The following is a 17,383-nucleotide window of genomic DNA, read 5'->3' as shown; positions in this document are numbered from 1 at the left end:
TAATTCATGGAACACAAAAATTCACGATTGCTACATACTTAGAAATCTTGGTCTGGTCTCTGCATGATCTTTTGATTACCTAAGCATTGATATCATGTAGTATGCCTTCTTTTATTGCCCATAGCATCTAGCTTGGCATGACATAGACTCATTAAAGTCTTTTTGTTTTGCCAATTGTTTATTTTTTTAATGGATACCAGGGATCAGTTCTCTTGGCAAAGTTAAATGTTTGTGTAAAAAAAAATACAGATATATAGAGACTCATATAAGCTGGACAACTTTCTAAAGACAGGATATGAAGAGAAAATTGTATTACATAAAATTACCTTAAGAATCTTTCCTTGAGGCTGTGGCATAGTACTTAAAGCTGCTGCCTGCAATGCTGGCATCCCATAATGGCATTGGTACAAATCCTGGCTGCTCTGTATCCAATCATGCTCCTTGTTAATGTGCCTGGGAAAAGCAGCAGAAGATGTCCAAAGTTCTTGGGCCCCTCCTGCACCCATGTAGGAGACCCAGAAGAGGCTCTTGGTTCTTGGCTTTGGTCTGGCCCAGACTTAGCCACTGTGGCCATTTGGGAAGTGAACCAGTGGATGGATGATATCTTTTTCTCTCTGTTTCTCCTTCTCTTTCTCTATCTGTAACTGTGCCTTTCAAATAAATAAAAATAAATATATATAAAAAAAACTTCCCTGGTTGGCACTATAGTGTTGTAGGTTAAACCTCCACCTGCAGCAATGGCATTCCATATGGGCATTGGATTGTGTCCTGGCTGCTGCATTTCCTATCCGGCTCTCTACTAATGGCCTGGGAAAAGCAGCAGAAAATGATCCAAGTACTTGGGCCCCTGTACCCGGGTGGGAGACTCAGAAGAAGCTCCTGGCTCATGGCTCCAGGCTTCAGATCTGCCCAGCTCTGGCCATTGCAACCATCTGGGGAGTGAACCAGCAGATGAAAGACCTCTCTCTCTCTCTCTCTCTCTCTCTCCCTCTCCCTCTCTCGGTTTGTAATTCTGCCTTTCAATAAATAAAACAAATTTTCTAAAAAACAAGCAAACCAACAAAAAACTTTTCCTTAAGAAGCTACCACATTGGAGCATGTTGATTCTATTACCTTATGGAGTCCAAAACAACAAGATTTTCCTCCAATACTGAAACAGATGAGTTTTTTTTTGCTTTAATATAAATAAATAGTTGGATTGTTTTTGGGGTCATATTGGAGAAAAAATGGATTTTCTATCTCCAAATACTGGCATCACCGTCACTGCTAGAAGCTCTTTAGTATATGAGAACTGGGATGGTCTGAAGGAAGAGTGGCCTCAAGTCTTTTATTTCCTGCTCATTCTGTGGAAATAGTTGGCAGAATTGATTTTCTACATGCAGTCTTTTTGTTTATTTGTAGAACCTTTTTGGCCAAGTGATGTATGGTTGTGGTCACATACAAATGTACAGTATGATGTACTCCAGTGTGCATTTACTCTCTTGTTTCAGGAAAGTTCTGCTACATTTTTAAGAAGAGGTGTTTGGGGAAGGCACCATGGTTCACTTGGTTAATCCTCTGCCTGAGGCACCAGCATCCCATATGGGCTGGGTTCTAGTCCTGGTTGCTCCTCTTCTGGTCCAGCTCTCTGCTGTGGCCTGAGAGGGCAGTGGAGGATGGCCAAGTGCTTGGGCCCCTGCACCCGCAAGCGAGACCAGGAGGAAGCACCTGGTTCCTGGCTTTGGATCAGCACAGTGCCAGTGGTAGCGGGCATTTGGGGAGTGAACCAACAGAAGGAAGACCTTTCTCTCTCTCTCTCTCTCTCTCTCACTGTCTATAACTCTGTCAAATAGAAAAAAAAAAGAAGAGGTGTTCAATACATGGACTTAACTTGTAAATGCAGACATGGGGCCCTTCCTTTAACATGATACCTATTTAACACTCCTTTGTCTTCATTATGATGAGTGTCATGTGGTGATCAAGCCACATTGGACATACAATCCTTCATATGGAAGGGCTGTCACACCCTTAAATCACAAGCAGGTTATGAAAAGCAGTAATCAACTTTCTTGCTGTTCTCAAAGAGTCCTGTAGAATTTCCTTTATGTTCTGCAAAACAAGGGGAGAGAGAGAGAGAGAGAAAGAGAGAGAGGTGTTCAACCTCCCTGTTATATACTGCACTTTCCAATTTTGCTGTCATAAGTTATCTTAACTCTAGCAAGAAATCTGGCACCCTAAAAGTTTGGAAGACTTGAGATGGGAGGGGCAGTACAGGCTTAGCAGGAGGTTCCCCATCTTCAGAAAACAGGTTTTCAGATGTTGGGTTTATAGGATTTATGGAGGTCTTTACCTTGCAGATTGTTGCCAGTAACTTAGGGTTTGCTAAGATTTAAAATGACATTGATAAATAGATATTTTGCTGCCTAACAATTGTGTACTTCTTTTTTTAAAAATATAAAGGGTTTCAGAAAAAAATATGAAATGTTTTCATTTGGTTGATATTTGTCTACAAGCTCTCATTTTCATATAGTGATTGCAGGTTAAACACATACTTTTACATATGTACATTTTAAATCATGGAATGCGCATTCTGCCATAAACTTTTACTTCAGGAGTGTGGACTGCCTGAAAGATGTCAGTTATTTTCTAAATGAAAGTTCTGACACCTTAACTTAGTCCTACAATCTCTTCTTGGTCCTCATACTTTTAAGAACTTACTTCCCTCTGAACATATATTGGATTCAGAGAAACAGAACATGCCTGACTACTTTCTTTCTGGAATGAGAATGCTGTGTTTAAAAATATCATCTGTATGTGCTTTATTTTTATTTCAACCATACGTGCTTTTATAAGTATTTGAAAAGAAAATATTTTAAAGATTTGAAATAGAAGGAAGGGAATATATGTGAGTTACAGCAGCCTCAGGGTAACAGTATCTCACACACTAATGATTCATATGGAGTTTATGTGTCTATTTATGCTGTCATTTATTTAGGGGAGCGGTGGCTACAGAAAGAAAGCACTATATAGCATATTACCCAAATACCAGTGGTTTCTGAAGAGAAAAAAAAAAGAACACTCTGAACGTTATCCTTATTTAATTAGGAGCAATCATTACATAATTATTCACATTAATTCAGTTTCTTACAACAGTCTTACACTTACTGGCACTTCCTCTTTTTTCCTTCTTTGTTCTAAAAGAAGGGAGGAGTGTTCTTTATTATTTGAAAGGGAAGGGGAAAAAGGCTTCTTTTCTGATGAAATGTGCACACAGATATCCACAATTCAGATATTTGGGGTCATGTGGCGTTTAATTGTTATACATGATTCTGGATGATTCTGCAATTATTCTACTTACAAACAAGAAATTGCATCTTTAAGGAAACCAGAAAACATGAATTCCTATCTCTGTCATAAATGCAGGATTTATATAAACAGAGTCTAGTTTCTGATTGAAGCAATGAGTACAGCATCCACGAAATCTATAAGTATTGGCATAAAACTAAATTTGTGAGAGGAACATAGGTTCTAAAGCCAGAACTGCTATAAATGAGTGAAGGGTGGTATGAATGGATGAAATGTTAATAAGTCAGCACAGTAGTGAGATATGATGGTACTTTTAAAAGTTTTAGAAAAATGAAATTAGAAGTTAACTATTTTGGTGTAAAAACTTTTGAAATCTATGCATACAAGGAATCTTCAGAAAGTGCATGGAAAATGCGTATTATGAAAAAAACTATGCAAGTCTATCAAAATCTGAGAGCAAAAATAACCTTATTTTTTAATTCTAATTTTCTGTGAATCCTCTGAAATTCCCTTGTATTTTACTCAGGTTACTTACTTCTGTAGTCTATCTAGAATATTGGCTATAGGTATTATAGTACATAAAACTATTATCTTTATGTGTCTCAATACTGTCTAGAAAATGATCACACTAAACAAGCACTTTATTCATTTTTTGGTCATCAACCTAAGCCTAAAAGAAAAGGCAGACGAATCTGAAAAAAATTTCAGAAGTCATTTGTGTGTAAATGAGAGATACTTAAGGGAGCTGAAAGAGTAAAAGTTGGGGAAATTAATTGAAAAATTGTTAGTTCTTAAAATGCAGGGGCAAGAATAAATTAAAGCAGATGCACATTGGAAAGTTTCTTTCCGCTTTTACCCACACATCCATTTCTTTGCCTCTTGCGATTACATAGAAGAGAAGGAGAAAACTATTTCCAGGTGTCTTCACTCCGTCTCTCTGTTTCAGAAATGTCAATATATGACTTTACTACTGACAGGGGACAGAGGAAGAGAATCTCATCTCTGTGATCCTCTGTGCAAATATAGTTACAAAATGGTGTAAAATAGTTCTTTTGAGTTCCAGATTTGTGACTACAAAATATTGAGTATTTCTTTTTTTCCTCCCTTTGCTTGAAAATCAAGTCCACCCTGTCTCGACCACATAAATAGAACAATTTTCCTCTGTGAACTGCTTGATGAGGCTGTGGCCAGATTCATATAAATGTCATAAAAACAGAGTACAGAATGGATTATTTTATGATTAAGATCTGTATGGATCTTTGTATGAATGCAACGTGCTTTGGCAGGGTCCTTCTGCACGCACACTAGTTTTAGTGTGTGTGGTGGAAAAAATGGCCTGCCACACTGTCACTTTAATGTCTTTCTGAAAAGGAACAAAAATCACTGTGCTCCACCAAAGGTTACAGCTATCGTACAAAGGTTTGGTCTGCAAACCAGTACAGCGTGGGTTCTATTTCTCATTGTGATAATAAAGAGAGTAAAATTCAATAAAATGCCACAATATTTCTCAGCACTTTGTCTTTAAGTGACATCATGACATCTAATTGTAACCGCAAGGTGAAACTTCCCTGTTCTCTAATTTATATAACAGGATTCAACTTTTTTTCCATATTTTTGATGTATCAATGAGCCAAAATGTTTTTTCTCTGTATCATTCTCTTTCTTTAGTTCAGATCTGTTGGAGAAAAGAGAAGCTTAATTCAGATTTATTTTTTCAAAACATCAGACAAGCTGCTATCAGCGTGTTGATGCCAAGATAGCCCTTTAATAAAGATTTGTGGTTTAAGAATTTCAACCAAAGGATTAATGTATTAAAGTGAATAATAGTATCCAGGCAGTAATGATGATGATGATCAGAGTTGGTGAAAGGAAGATTATTGATCACCCAGCTCTATCAGCCACAAGCAGGGCAGAGGAAAACAAAAGAGAGGAAAAAAGAGCTTAAAGGAACAACATATAGTTTAGGAATGTCAGCTGATTCTGCTGCTAATTATACATCTTTGGCAAGAAGCCTTTGGTTATTCAGTAACTCTCCACTTCTCCAGTGGTCAGATTTCCAGCAATCTTCACCATTCAGAACCCAGCCGAGATCCTGGAATTGTACCTCTCAAAACATTGACTGTGTAGGAAACCCTTTCTTAGCTGGACATGTTCAGCTATCTCCTTGAAAGTTTATTGAATCAGTTTTGTGTACATTTAGGATGGCTTATTTATTTAATATATTTGATTACCTGGATTTTGAAGTCAACTTTAAATTCTCTCTGGGTTATAAAAGGAAGTGGAAACATGGAGAAGGTTAGGAAGGATGTGTAATTTAGCAGGTTACAAAAAATAAGCTTATTTGATAGCAATAAATACTCTAAGGGAGAAACTGCTAAATTGTCTTGCATTGTTAGAAGAGGGAAATACAGCTTTTAGCTGTGGAACCCTAGAAAGTTTTCATGGAGATGGGACATCAGCATTGAGTCTGGTGGAATATCTAGGAGTTGAAAAGTTCAGAACTGGGAGGTGGACATTCAGGAGGTCTTGAAGTAATGGAAGGGAGGTAACAATTGTGATGTGGGGAATTTGATTGAAGCATAAGATGACTGTCGGAGAGTTGCAGATGATGTGGTCTTAGCAGCAAGTAAATACTTGGCAATGGAGAGTTTTGAATGTCAAACTAAGGGGTTTTGAGTACTTGTAGTAGGCCACTGGATCTACTGGGAGTGATCAGGTTAGTTAGGATGTCGGAGTTGTGTTGTAGGATGTAGGGGGAGTTGAGCAAGGTACATTATTTTTGCACTTGTGTGACTTTTTAAATGTGGTATTGTTAAGACGGGGGAATGATAAAAGGGCAAGCATACTGGGAGACTATAAACAGTGGCATAGAGGATGCAGTGTTTGAGCTTCTGGGCACCCAGCTGATGACTAATGTGAGGTGTGGCTATTGTAGAGGTGGTCATTCAGAAATAGAATGTAAACATGAAAGAACAAGCATCAGGACTTATCCTGGGAATTTGTTTGAGTGACAGAACAATAGTGGAGGAGTCTGGGAGGTTCCAGAGAAAGGTTATGAGATAAGCAAGGAGGAGGCACACAGACTGCAGCACTGTAGAAGGGGGGAAGAGGAAGAGGAGGAAACAGAAAGAACACACACAGAATATCACCTCTGTAAGCAAATCTGGGTGAATACAATGCTGCTGAATCTTCTCAGGCATTGTTAGAGAGATACACTCTTTAAAAAAAAAAAATAGAAGAAATCATTCGTACATTTTCTTGGACTTTTGTAATATAAACCTATGAATAACTCTCAATTCTCCCTTTCTCCCTCCACAGATAATCAGTCACCTGTATACTTTTTGTTTGTTAGTTTGTTATAAAGATTTATCTATTTATTTGAAAGGTAGAGAGAGGCAGAAGCAGAGACACAGAGACAGAAAGAGTTCTTCCATCTGCTGGTTCACTCCCCAAGCAGCTACAATGGCCGGTGTTGGAAGCTTCTTCTGGAACTCCCACATAGGAGCAGGGGCCCAAGGACTTGGACCATCTTTCACTGCTTTACCAGGTGCATTATCAGGGAGCTGCACCAGAAGTGGATCAGCCAGGACTCAAACAGGTGCCCATATGAGGTGCTGGCACTGTAGGCAGCAGTTTTGCCGTTGACACCATAGAACCAGGCCCTAGAATTACACTCTTAATTTCACAAAAGAAGCTGATATTCAGAGGGATCAGGTGACATATCCATGATTATGCAGCCTGCAAGTAGCTGAGCTACAATTTATATTCAGTTCTATTGAACTCCAAAGCCCATGCTTTTTTGTTTTAAATGCTGCCAGTAGGTTGAAGATCTAAGACAAGAGAAGCGGCTGTTTGATAGGTGTCCTTTGGTAGAACTGTGAAAGCAGAGGCCATTTTCTAAAGGAATAAACAGAAGGCAAATAAATAGTTTACATAATTTGTAAAAAATATTTTTGTACAGTCATTACTTTTCTAATTTTAAAGGGTAAGTAATTTCAGCACAGTTCAATACTTTGATTAGAGGCTACTAAAGCTGTATCCAACCGAAGTGTTTGTCTTTCTCATCAGAGACTTCTTAGGAAAAGCAAATTTTGTGTTCTTGTGCTAGAACAATTTTGCTTAAGTAATATAGTTGTCATCTCATTGTTTAAAGGCTGTCGAAAACAATCAGAAGTCTTCTGTTCATAATGTTCCTGATACATTGTTCTCTTTCCTGAATTGTGTTGCATTTTTACCATTCATCTATGTATTTGCAGTTTTTCTTAGAGGATTCAGAATTAGTCTATGATCATGGAGTCCCTTCCCACTTACTGTCCCTATTTCTTTCATTTTGATTTTTAAAAAGATTTATTTATCTACCCAAAAGGCAGAGTTACAGAGAGTGAGAAGTGGGGTGGGGGCGGGCACAGAGAGAGATCTTCCATCTCTGGTTCACTCCCCACATGGCTGAAATGGCTGCAGCTGGGCTAGGCCAATGCCAGGAGTCAGAAACTTTTTCCAGGTCTCCCAAGGGGATGCAAAGGACCAACCCCTTGAACCATCCTCTGCTGCTTTCCCATGTGCATTAGCTAGAAGCTGGATTGGAAGTGGAGCAGCTGGGCCTCAAAATGGTGCCCATAAGGGATGCGTGCACTGCAGGCTGCGGCTAAACCCACTGTGGTACAGTGCCAGCCACATCTTTTTAAAAAAATTAAAAAAAAAAATTTGAGATGCAACACACACATACACACTCAGAAAGAGAGAGATGGACAATGGCCACCTGAGGCTGGACCAAGTGGAAACTGGGAGCTGGGAAGTCCATCCATGTCTCCTGTGTATGTGGCAGGGACCCCATCACTTGAGCCATCGTCATCTGCTGCCTTCAAGGGCTTGCAATAGCAAGAAGCTGGAACTAGGAGCAAAGCTGGGACTAAAACTTGAGTGTTCCAATATGTGATGTGTGCTTTCCAACCAATAGGAAAAAAGCCTATTTCTGTTTTTGTTTTTAATACATTGCCATTTCTTAGTATCACCTCCACTTTTAAAAACGAGATTCAATAATGTATTTTGCTACAGCAATAAAAGCTGTTGAATGATGACAAGAAACTCAATGATACCCCAGTATTAATTAAAAGGCACCTAAAGATAGTGATTTGTGTTTGTTAATTTCAGATAAAATAAGCAGTAAATAAATCATTTCTCCGTCTCATTGGTGTAAACTTTTTTAAATCATTTCTGTTCTAGTAATGGTGCAAATATGCTCTAACTTCATTTTTTGACCATACAATAATAGAAAATGTGATTTGCAATACTAATGATCAAAGGTTTGTCCATAGAAACAGAATTGACTTTATTTACAGTCATAATACAGGGAACAAGCTCTCAACTTGACAAGCCTAGTTTAGTTATTCAACTGGCATTGGCATAGCTGGCTAGGGCCCTGTGAAATTCACACACAGACTTGAGATGAAAAGTATCTGTAAATCAGGTGTCAAGAGAAAAACCTGCTATTTTGTAGAAAGTGTCACCATCTCTTTCTAAACTCAGTGTTTCATAAAGAGTAGAATGGTTGGTCATTAATGTCATCATGTTTCCTTACTGGCAATGGTGTGATAGCAATATCAACCGATGCTATATGCTTTTGCTTCTAGTCATAGGAAACAAAAAGAAATCAAGAAGCCACCACTGATTTTTAAAAGCAGTAATAATCTAATGAAAAATTTCAAAAGTCACAATGATATTTTGCTTTATTTTTTGGAAATGTGTGGTTTACAACCTTGGCTATTTCAATGTCTGATAAGGTTAGACCCCTTCACTTAGCCAAAAAATGTCCCACAGCCCACAAGTTATACCTAATGTTTTTAAACTTGCAAAATGATTTTGGCTTTTAGTCCAGTCACATTTCATCCTACTATTATAATGCCGTAAATCAATTCGACTGAGTGCTATAATAAACTACAATCTTACACCATATATGATCATTTTCTTCATTCCTTCCTTCTTGGTTTTGGTTTATCGAAACTGGAGCTTTTTCTCTGTCATTTTTTGTCCAGTTTTCTCAGGCTTTCTCTTCTTTAGTTTTTGCATTTACTAATCTTATCCATATTTACTCATATTATGTTCTTTAATGCAATTTTATTTTATAGCTCCCTAACCATCAAAATGCCACTAACTGGGGGCAATTCTCAAGGTATAGATTCAAGAGAATACTCATAACAAAACAATATGTCTACCATTGTATTGGCTGCTGGTACTAGTTTTCCCTTTTGTCATTATTTACAAGTATCTGTTGCTAGGAGAGCACGCATTTCTGAAAATAAAGTATTTCTTTTCAGAGAAGACTAGGCCTCTAAGAAATATTCCAAGACCACAGTAAAAGGCTCTAACTGTTGACTATGATGGGTGGATGTATCAAATTGAAGCCGGAGGGCATGGCCACATCATTATGACAATAACGTACGTTGTTAAGAAGCTCGAGGACCAATAAGTGAGAAAGTAATTCTCCATCAAGACTGCCAGCTGTTTGTAAGTGTTTGGAGACTGAGAGGAAGACCACAAGAATCAACAGCAGATTGTCAAAGCAATGGTGCAGAAGCTGACCATTACCATTAGGAGCCACAAGAGGCACAACTGTGTTTCCTGTGAATGATGAAGTCCTAGTTGAGCTCATTGAAAGTTTGCATAGAATTTGTGAAAATTTCTAGAATTCTAAACATTTTAAAGGACATTATTTTCTGACTATACGGTTAATGAAATGATCTTTATATTTGTGAAAGGAAACTGTGATAGAAAATCATTTATGAATCTCTTACTGGCTCAAATACTCGTAACTAGATTTGTAGGCTGTAATATGGAAAAGGGAAAAGGGGCGTACTGTGAAAAAGAAATATAGAAGGCAGAAACTTTTACTCCAAAAGCTGTATGTTGGAGGTGGATGCAGATATGTGCTTTTCTGCTGGCAGAATAAAACAGGGCAAAAACATCTGTCAGAATTTCTTTTAAAAAATAGAATAAATACTTTTTAATGTTTTATGAATATACATTAGAGTAGGTATAATGCAAAGGGCTCTGAAATTAATTTAAAATCAAACTGAGACTAAGTTTCCTGTGTGATTAGCAGGGAAGTTGATTACCTAAAACCCCACTAACTCCTGCCATCCCTGGCAGCAGGGGCGGGGTCCTTGAACTGCTCCTTCTCCCTGGGGATGGCTCCCATGGTGGTCACAGGGTCTGGCTTGCCTGCGTGCTGCTGCACTGTCTTCTTCCTCACTTTCATGAATGGGATGTATGTGAACTCCTTGGTGATGGTGAATGGCACTGTGGGCTCCCTGCTACATACTCCTCCTTGGCCCAGGCCAATTTCTCTCGAATGGCATTATTGCTGGGCTCCACATGGTGTGCAAACTTGAGGTTACTGGTGGTGTATTTGTGGCCACAGAAGTGTTGCGTGTCGGGAGGAAGCTGGTCCACAGCCTAGCGCAGAGCTCTGTACATCTCGTTTGCATGTCCTGGTAGAACTTCCTGAAGCCCACCACCAACAGGGAATGCAGCACAGGGCTCTGAATCACAAGGCCAGCTCACCAATGAACAGGTGTGTCCTGAGGTGTGTGTGGAGTCAACAGGCATTTGATGTTGTTTTTAAAAGATGTGTTTATTATTTTGAAAGAATTACAGAAAGAGAGGGAGAGGCAGACAGAAAGAGATCTTCCATCCACTGGTTCATTCCCCAGATGGCTGCAATGACAAAGGCTGGGCCAGGCCAAAGCCAGGAGCCAGGAGATTCTTCCTGCTCGCCCAGCCCTTGGACCCTCTTTCACTGCTTTCATTAGGAGGGAACTGGATTAGAAGCAGAGCAGCCCAGACTCAAAGTGGTGCTCAGCAGGCAGTGGCTTTACCCGCTACGCCACCTCTCTGCCCCAGGCATTTGATGTTGAGAGATGCCACCTGCAACATGGACAAGTGTGTGAGCTTGTGTGTCAGGGCTGGATCAGATCATTGCCCCTGTACACCGGCAGTCCCAGCTCTTGCTTGACCAGCTTCTATTTCCCACCAGGGTGGTCCCAGGAATGGTGGGTGGTGAGCACTGTGGTCAGCTTCACCCTGTGCTTTCTGTGTCTAGAACCTTCTAGGGCTGCACTGAGTCTGCAATGGTGTCCTCCTTGGCATCATCATCCATTACCAGGTACGTGTAGCTGTCCATCAGGGCAAGCAATAACACCCTTCATGGCTCCCTGTTTCACTGTCAACCTCTTCCTTAAATACATGTGATGGAGGAGGAATCCCAGCAGGGCTGGCCCAGGTGTAGTCTTGCAGCCAGCCTCCGACTTCAGGTCTCTCAAAGCCTGACTCACTCCCGTGCCCCTGCGCTTGCTCCTGAGGTCCTGAGAACAGCGTGGACTCAGGTACTCAGGTTGCGGCAAGGGACCAGCGGCCAAAGAGCCCACTGCCAAGAACGAGATGGGCTGGACGGACAGCAGCTGTCAGAATTCTTAAAGGAGTATTTAAATCTACCTCCATTCAAGGAGGTACAAAAGATTATGACAATAATTTGAGACTTCATTCTTGGGTAAATCTATGTTTAGAATAATTATACTAAATCTGCAAAAGAGCTGTTATCAGTTTTATTCATCTTCCTTTCAGTATCTTTCAGTAAATTAGTCCTTTTTAATTAAATAATAAAATTCGTACATAAAGAAATGACAGAATCCTGGCTGTCTCAGCTCTACTAGAGGACTCAGCAGATGGTTCCACCAGGAAGGTATTGTGTAAGGCATATTTTGGAGTATAGGTGGCTTGGGAGTTGGACAGAAATAGGCTCAAATAAAAGACTTTAGAAAAAAGTATATAGCCAATTTTCTGTGCAAAATATGAGTAGCATCTAATACCTAGGATTGCTTAGAGGATTACATGTGATAATGCCTACAAATTTCTTAACACACTACCTGACATTTAGCAAGGATTCAAAAAATAGCTGTTACAATTAGACTTGTTGTCTTGTGTTATGCTGGCTCCCCATAGCTCACATGAAGTCCTACTTTTTTTTTTTTTCTTGAACACAAATTTACATTAAGGAAAGGAATTGAGATACTTCTATTTGAAGGGGTTGACTGAATTGATCATGAATTGACATGAATTAAGAAGGTTACAATTGTTTAATATTCCATAAATATCCATTAATTCATATTATATAATTATGCTCTTTAGAAAAGCTGTGTGCAGTCAGCATATACTATATTTTGGTGATTAGAATCTACTGTATTTGGGGAAGCATTTTATACAGTAGAACTGTAAACTGGTCTAAGCATAAGATGGAAGAGTATTGGAGCACTGGGTGCTTTCAGGATTATCTTGCATATAATAACTTAGGGGATGATGGAATATTTCTTATTTACTAGATGATATAACTGAGATTCAGAGGAGTAAACTGATTCAGTGTAACGACTAGAGCTGTAACTGGAATCTAAAGCTCTTTGTCTTCTGATCCTGTGGCACACTGTTTCTCTTTAGATTTCTTATTTACTTGTGTTTATGACACATCTATTTAAATGTTCCCAATATAAAATTTTCTTATGTTCAGAGTTGTTTTTAAAAAGACAAATTCTATGGACACTAGTCTTATTTCAGGCACTCTGGATAATGTTCACAGTTACTAGAAACAAGTGCTAGACTCTATAAATTCATCTCAAAGTGAAGTTTAATGCTTACTGATGAAGCCTCTTTTTCATAGTCCTGATTTTGCTATCCGGATTATTCATGACTTATCTATTTTATTTCAGCTCACGTGTTAAATCATTCTTGGTTACATGTAGTAGAGGATGCCACATATCTTGAGGATGCCACTCAAGTATGGTCCCTTCAGTGTATTTTTTTTCTAAAAAAGATTTATTTATTTAATTGAAAGTCAAAGTTACACAGAGAGAGAAGGAGAGACAGAGAGGGAGAGACAGAGTTAGGTCTTCCATCCACTGGTTCAATCCTCAACTGTTGGCCACAATGGCCGGAGCTGTGCCGATCTGAAGCCAGGAACCAGGAGCTTCCTTCAGGTCTCCCATGCGAGTGCAGGGGCCCAAGGACTTGGCCCATTTTCTACTGCTGTCCCAGGCCATAGCAGAGAGATGGATTGGAAGTGGAGCAGCCTGGAATCAAACTGGCGCCTATGTAGAATGCCGACACTTCAGGCCAGGGCTTTAACCTGCTATGCCACAGTGCTGGCCCCTACCTTTAGTGTATTTGGAGGTGACCCCCAACCCTAGCACACTGTGAAACTTGCCATGACATCATTGGCCAGGCTTTGTCTGCCTACGATTAATAAAATATTTCAGTTTCTATTGCTTTCTGTTTAGTGTCTAAAATAAATTAGCATTATAATTTTTTTCATTTCTAGAGTTAAAAAGTCATAGAGAAATTGCTGAAACCAAGAGGTCTATACTTACAACAGCTACAAATGTCTGAGATGTTACTTGAGGTTATGCAACCAATTTTCGCTGCAATTGTGTAAATTTGCTCTCATATTGACATGATATCAAAAAGACTGGGTAGAGTAAGCAGAAAATATAAATCGGGGTACCTGGCTATTTACACTGTGAGAATAGAACTGTTATTAATGTGCTGATTGTTATGTAAAATGAAACTATTGAAATTGCAGAGATGATTTAAATCAGGTTAATATATTGAAGCTGTATTTTTTAGTCACATTTTGTGGGCATGAATTATTTTGTCCATCTTAATGATCTACAAGGAACTGTGGTGATGTAATGGGAAAATTTCTCAGTGAAGATTGTATACAATGAGATAAATTATTTTAGTCCTCTTGAATTTATGTCAATAACCTACTGTATTGTATGCAGTAGGTTTGCATTACTCCATATTAGTTTCATTATTTGGGGTGTATTTTTGGTGCCATGTAGGTTTCATGTGACACATTATTTCCTATAATAATGTATCTTTCCATTTCAAGACCAAGAAATACCCAAAAAAGGCCCATGAAACTGTACATAGTAGCTTTGGTATTATTCATAATGCTAAGTATTATTTTTGAGACTTGTTAAGACTTTTTCTCTTTTAGAGAAAGGTAATGTCTTTGTTGCAAACACTTCAAATATTAATTCATCTAATGTAACCCTCATAATAATCTCAGAAGTTAAATAGTATCCCATTTTATAAAAAAGAAATTGAGATGTGCAAAAGTTAAATGAATTGCACAAGATCACACGCTTTTAAGTGATGTGATCAGTAATCAAAGTAGGCCATTCTGATGCCCAGTCTTGTTCTTAATCATGCACTATATTGTCTATTACAGATGCACTTTTTGTATCTATTTTTAATTTGTATGTGACTCATAAATACAACATTAAGTACACAGTAATTCTTCCCTCTGTGTAAGAAACCTAAGAGAAGTGTTCCTCAACTGTCTATACAAGGGCTGATCTACGTTACTGCTTCTCAAAGGTGATTTCACTGCTCCCTTCCCCCTTTTCCCTCCCTTCCTCCCCCTTCTTTCATTTTAGAAACTTAATTGTCTTTAAGAAAAACCTAAACACGTTACTTCTTTTGTGAGCTCTTAGATATAATTGTAACTTATGAGACATACTAATATCTTCCTTTTAATATTCTAAAAGGAAGTGATTCTTGAGAGAGAACAAGTTTTACTATTAAGTTTCATGGCACAACTCTTTGGGGACAGAGGTCCTGAATGGAAAGTTAATGCACAGTGACTCTTATTTATTTAACAAATACCACTCTTATGTATGACGTCAGTACCCCCACCCCAAGGCTCTTGACATGATCTGTCTCAGCTATGGAAGCCTTTTGGATCCACTAGGTTGACAGAGCCATAAGCAAAGTGGAGGTTCTCTCCTCCCCTTCAGAGAAAAGTCCATCCTTCTTCGATGGCCTCTTCTTTCCTCTGGAGTCTTGCCATAGAGGGTTCTTTGCCAGAGTGTCTTGGCTTTTCATGCCTGGTATGCTCTCCCTGTCTTTTTAGGCTGACTGAGGTCGGAATGCTACCTAAATAAATTATCCTTCTATGAGTCTGCTGTGTGGACTGCTTCCCATGTTGGGGTCTTCTCTCCATTTTAATTCTGTTTGTTATTATTTCTGGACACTTAGTCTTATTAATATGATCACTTGTTCACTTGATCCTATCTATTTGGTCTTTATAACACTTAAGCTGCTATTTTTTATCAGCCAGCTTCAAGGATTTTGGGGTCCTATGGCATTTTGTTTAGCTGTATCCTTAGAAGTGAGTCCTTTGGAGAATATGTAGGATAATGGTGCTTTGCATTTATGCCCTGTATGCTTTTCAAAATTATAGCCCCTTTCTTATTCTCAATCTTATTCTTTACTAAGATCTATTTTCAATTAACTTTGTACATATATGATTTACTCTATTAAGCATAGTGTTCAATGATTCTTATGAAAGAGAGAAAGATAAGGAAAATACTCTAGAGTAAAAGAAAAGAAAAGATAACCAAAAATATAGAATAAAAGGCCATTCCTCAATAGTCAAGAGAGAAACTGTTCAGAATCATTGTTTCTCACAGTGTCAATTTCATTTCTACATGTTGCCTTTTAGGTGTTTATTAGTTCTCACAGATCAGGGAGAACATACAGAATTTGTCTCTTTGAGACTGGCTTATTTTGTTAAGTATGCTGTTTTTTGGTTTCATCCATCAATTTTGTTGCAAATGCCTGAACATTTTTAACTTCTGTATAGTATTCCATAGTGTATATATCCCATAATTTTTTATTCAGTATTTTTTTTTTTAAAAGATAGATTTTATTTATTTGAAAGACAGAGTTACAGGGAGAGGTAGAGACAGAGAGAGATCTTCCATCTGCTGGTTTACTCCCTAGATGGCCACAATGGCCAGAGCTGCACCAATCCGAAGCCAGGAGCCAGGAGTTTCCTCTAGGTCTTCCACGTGGTTGCAGGGCCCCAAGGACTTGGGCCATCTTCTACTGCTATCCCAGGCCATAGTAGAGAACTGGATTGGAAGAAGAGCAGCCAGGACTAGAACCAGTGCCCATACGGGATGCTGGCACTTCAGGCCAGGGCTTTAACCTACTATGCCACAGCGCCAACCCCCTTTTTATCCAGTCTTTAGATGAAGGGCATTTGGGTTGATTCCATGTCTTTGTTATTGTGAATCCAGCTGTAATAAACATGGAGGTAAAGATAGCTCTTTCATATGCTGATTTCATTTCCCTTGGGTAGATTCCAAGGAGCAAAATGGCTGGGCTGTATGTTAAGTCTATATTAAGACCCCTGAAGTATCTCCACACTGTGTTCCATAGTGGCTTTACCAGTTTACATTCCCACCAACAGTGGACTAGGGTATCTTCAATGGCCCACTCTCTATTCAGAAGCATGTTGTTCAGTCTTCATGTGTTTGCATATGTTCTGGGACTCCTGAGTTGTTGATTACCAATGTCACTCCATTGTGGACAGAGAATATGCATGGTATGATTTCAATTTGTTTGAATTTGCTGAGACTTGCTTGTGGTGTAGCATGTGGTCAATACTAGATAAAATTCCATGCTCTGGTGAGAAGAATGTGTAATCTGTGGCTGTAGGGTGGAAAGCTCTACAGATGTATGTCAGGTTCATTTGGTCTATAGTGTCAATTAACCCTGTTGTTTCCTTGTTGATTTTCTGTCTGATTGATTTGTCCATCGCTGAAGAGGGGTATTGAAGTACCCCATTATATTGTATTTGAGTCTATATTTCCTCTTAAATCCATTAACATTTATTTTAAAGAGCCAGATGCCCTGTAATTAGGTTCATATATGTATAAAATAGTCACATTTTTCTGTTGAATTGATCATTTAATCGTTACATAGTAGCCTTCTTTGGTTCCTTTAATGGTTTTTGTGTTAAAGTCTATTTTGTCTGATATTAGGATGGCTATACCAGATTTTTTTTTGTTAGCATGGCTTATCTTTTTCCATCCTTTCACTTTCAATTTGCATGCATTTTTGTTGATGAAATATGATTCTTATATGAAGCAAATAGATGGGTTTTCTTTTTTAACCCAGCCAGCCAGTCTGTATATATATTTTTTTTAACTTTTATTTAATGAATATAAATTTCCAAAGTATGGCTTATGGATTACAATGG

General features: G+C 38.6%; 1 pseudogene; it reads right to left on the bottom strand.

Annotated features, from left to right (window-relative positions):
• Positions 1-10,408: 10,408 nt before the first annotated feature.
• Positions 10,409-17,383, bottom strand: part of LOC127491534 (hydroxyacylglutathione hydrolase, mitochondrial pseudogene) — a 48,043-nt pseudogene continuing 41,068 nt past the window's right edge.

This window comes from Oryctolagus cuniculus, chromosome 3 (assembly GCF_051225735.1).
Source record: "Oryctolagus cuniculus isolate XC-2025 breed Fujian yellow rabbit chromosome 3, ASM5122573v1, whole genome shotgun sequence".
NCBI classification, from domain to species: domain Eukaryota; kingdom Metazoa; phylum Chordata; class Mammalia; order Lagomorpha; family Leporidae; genus Oryctolagus; species Oryctolagus cuniculus.
This window is presented reverse-complemented; position numbering and strand designations above follow the sequence as displayed.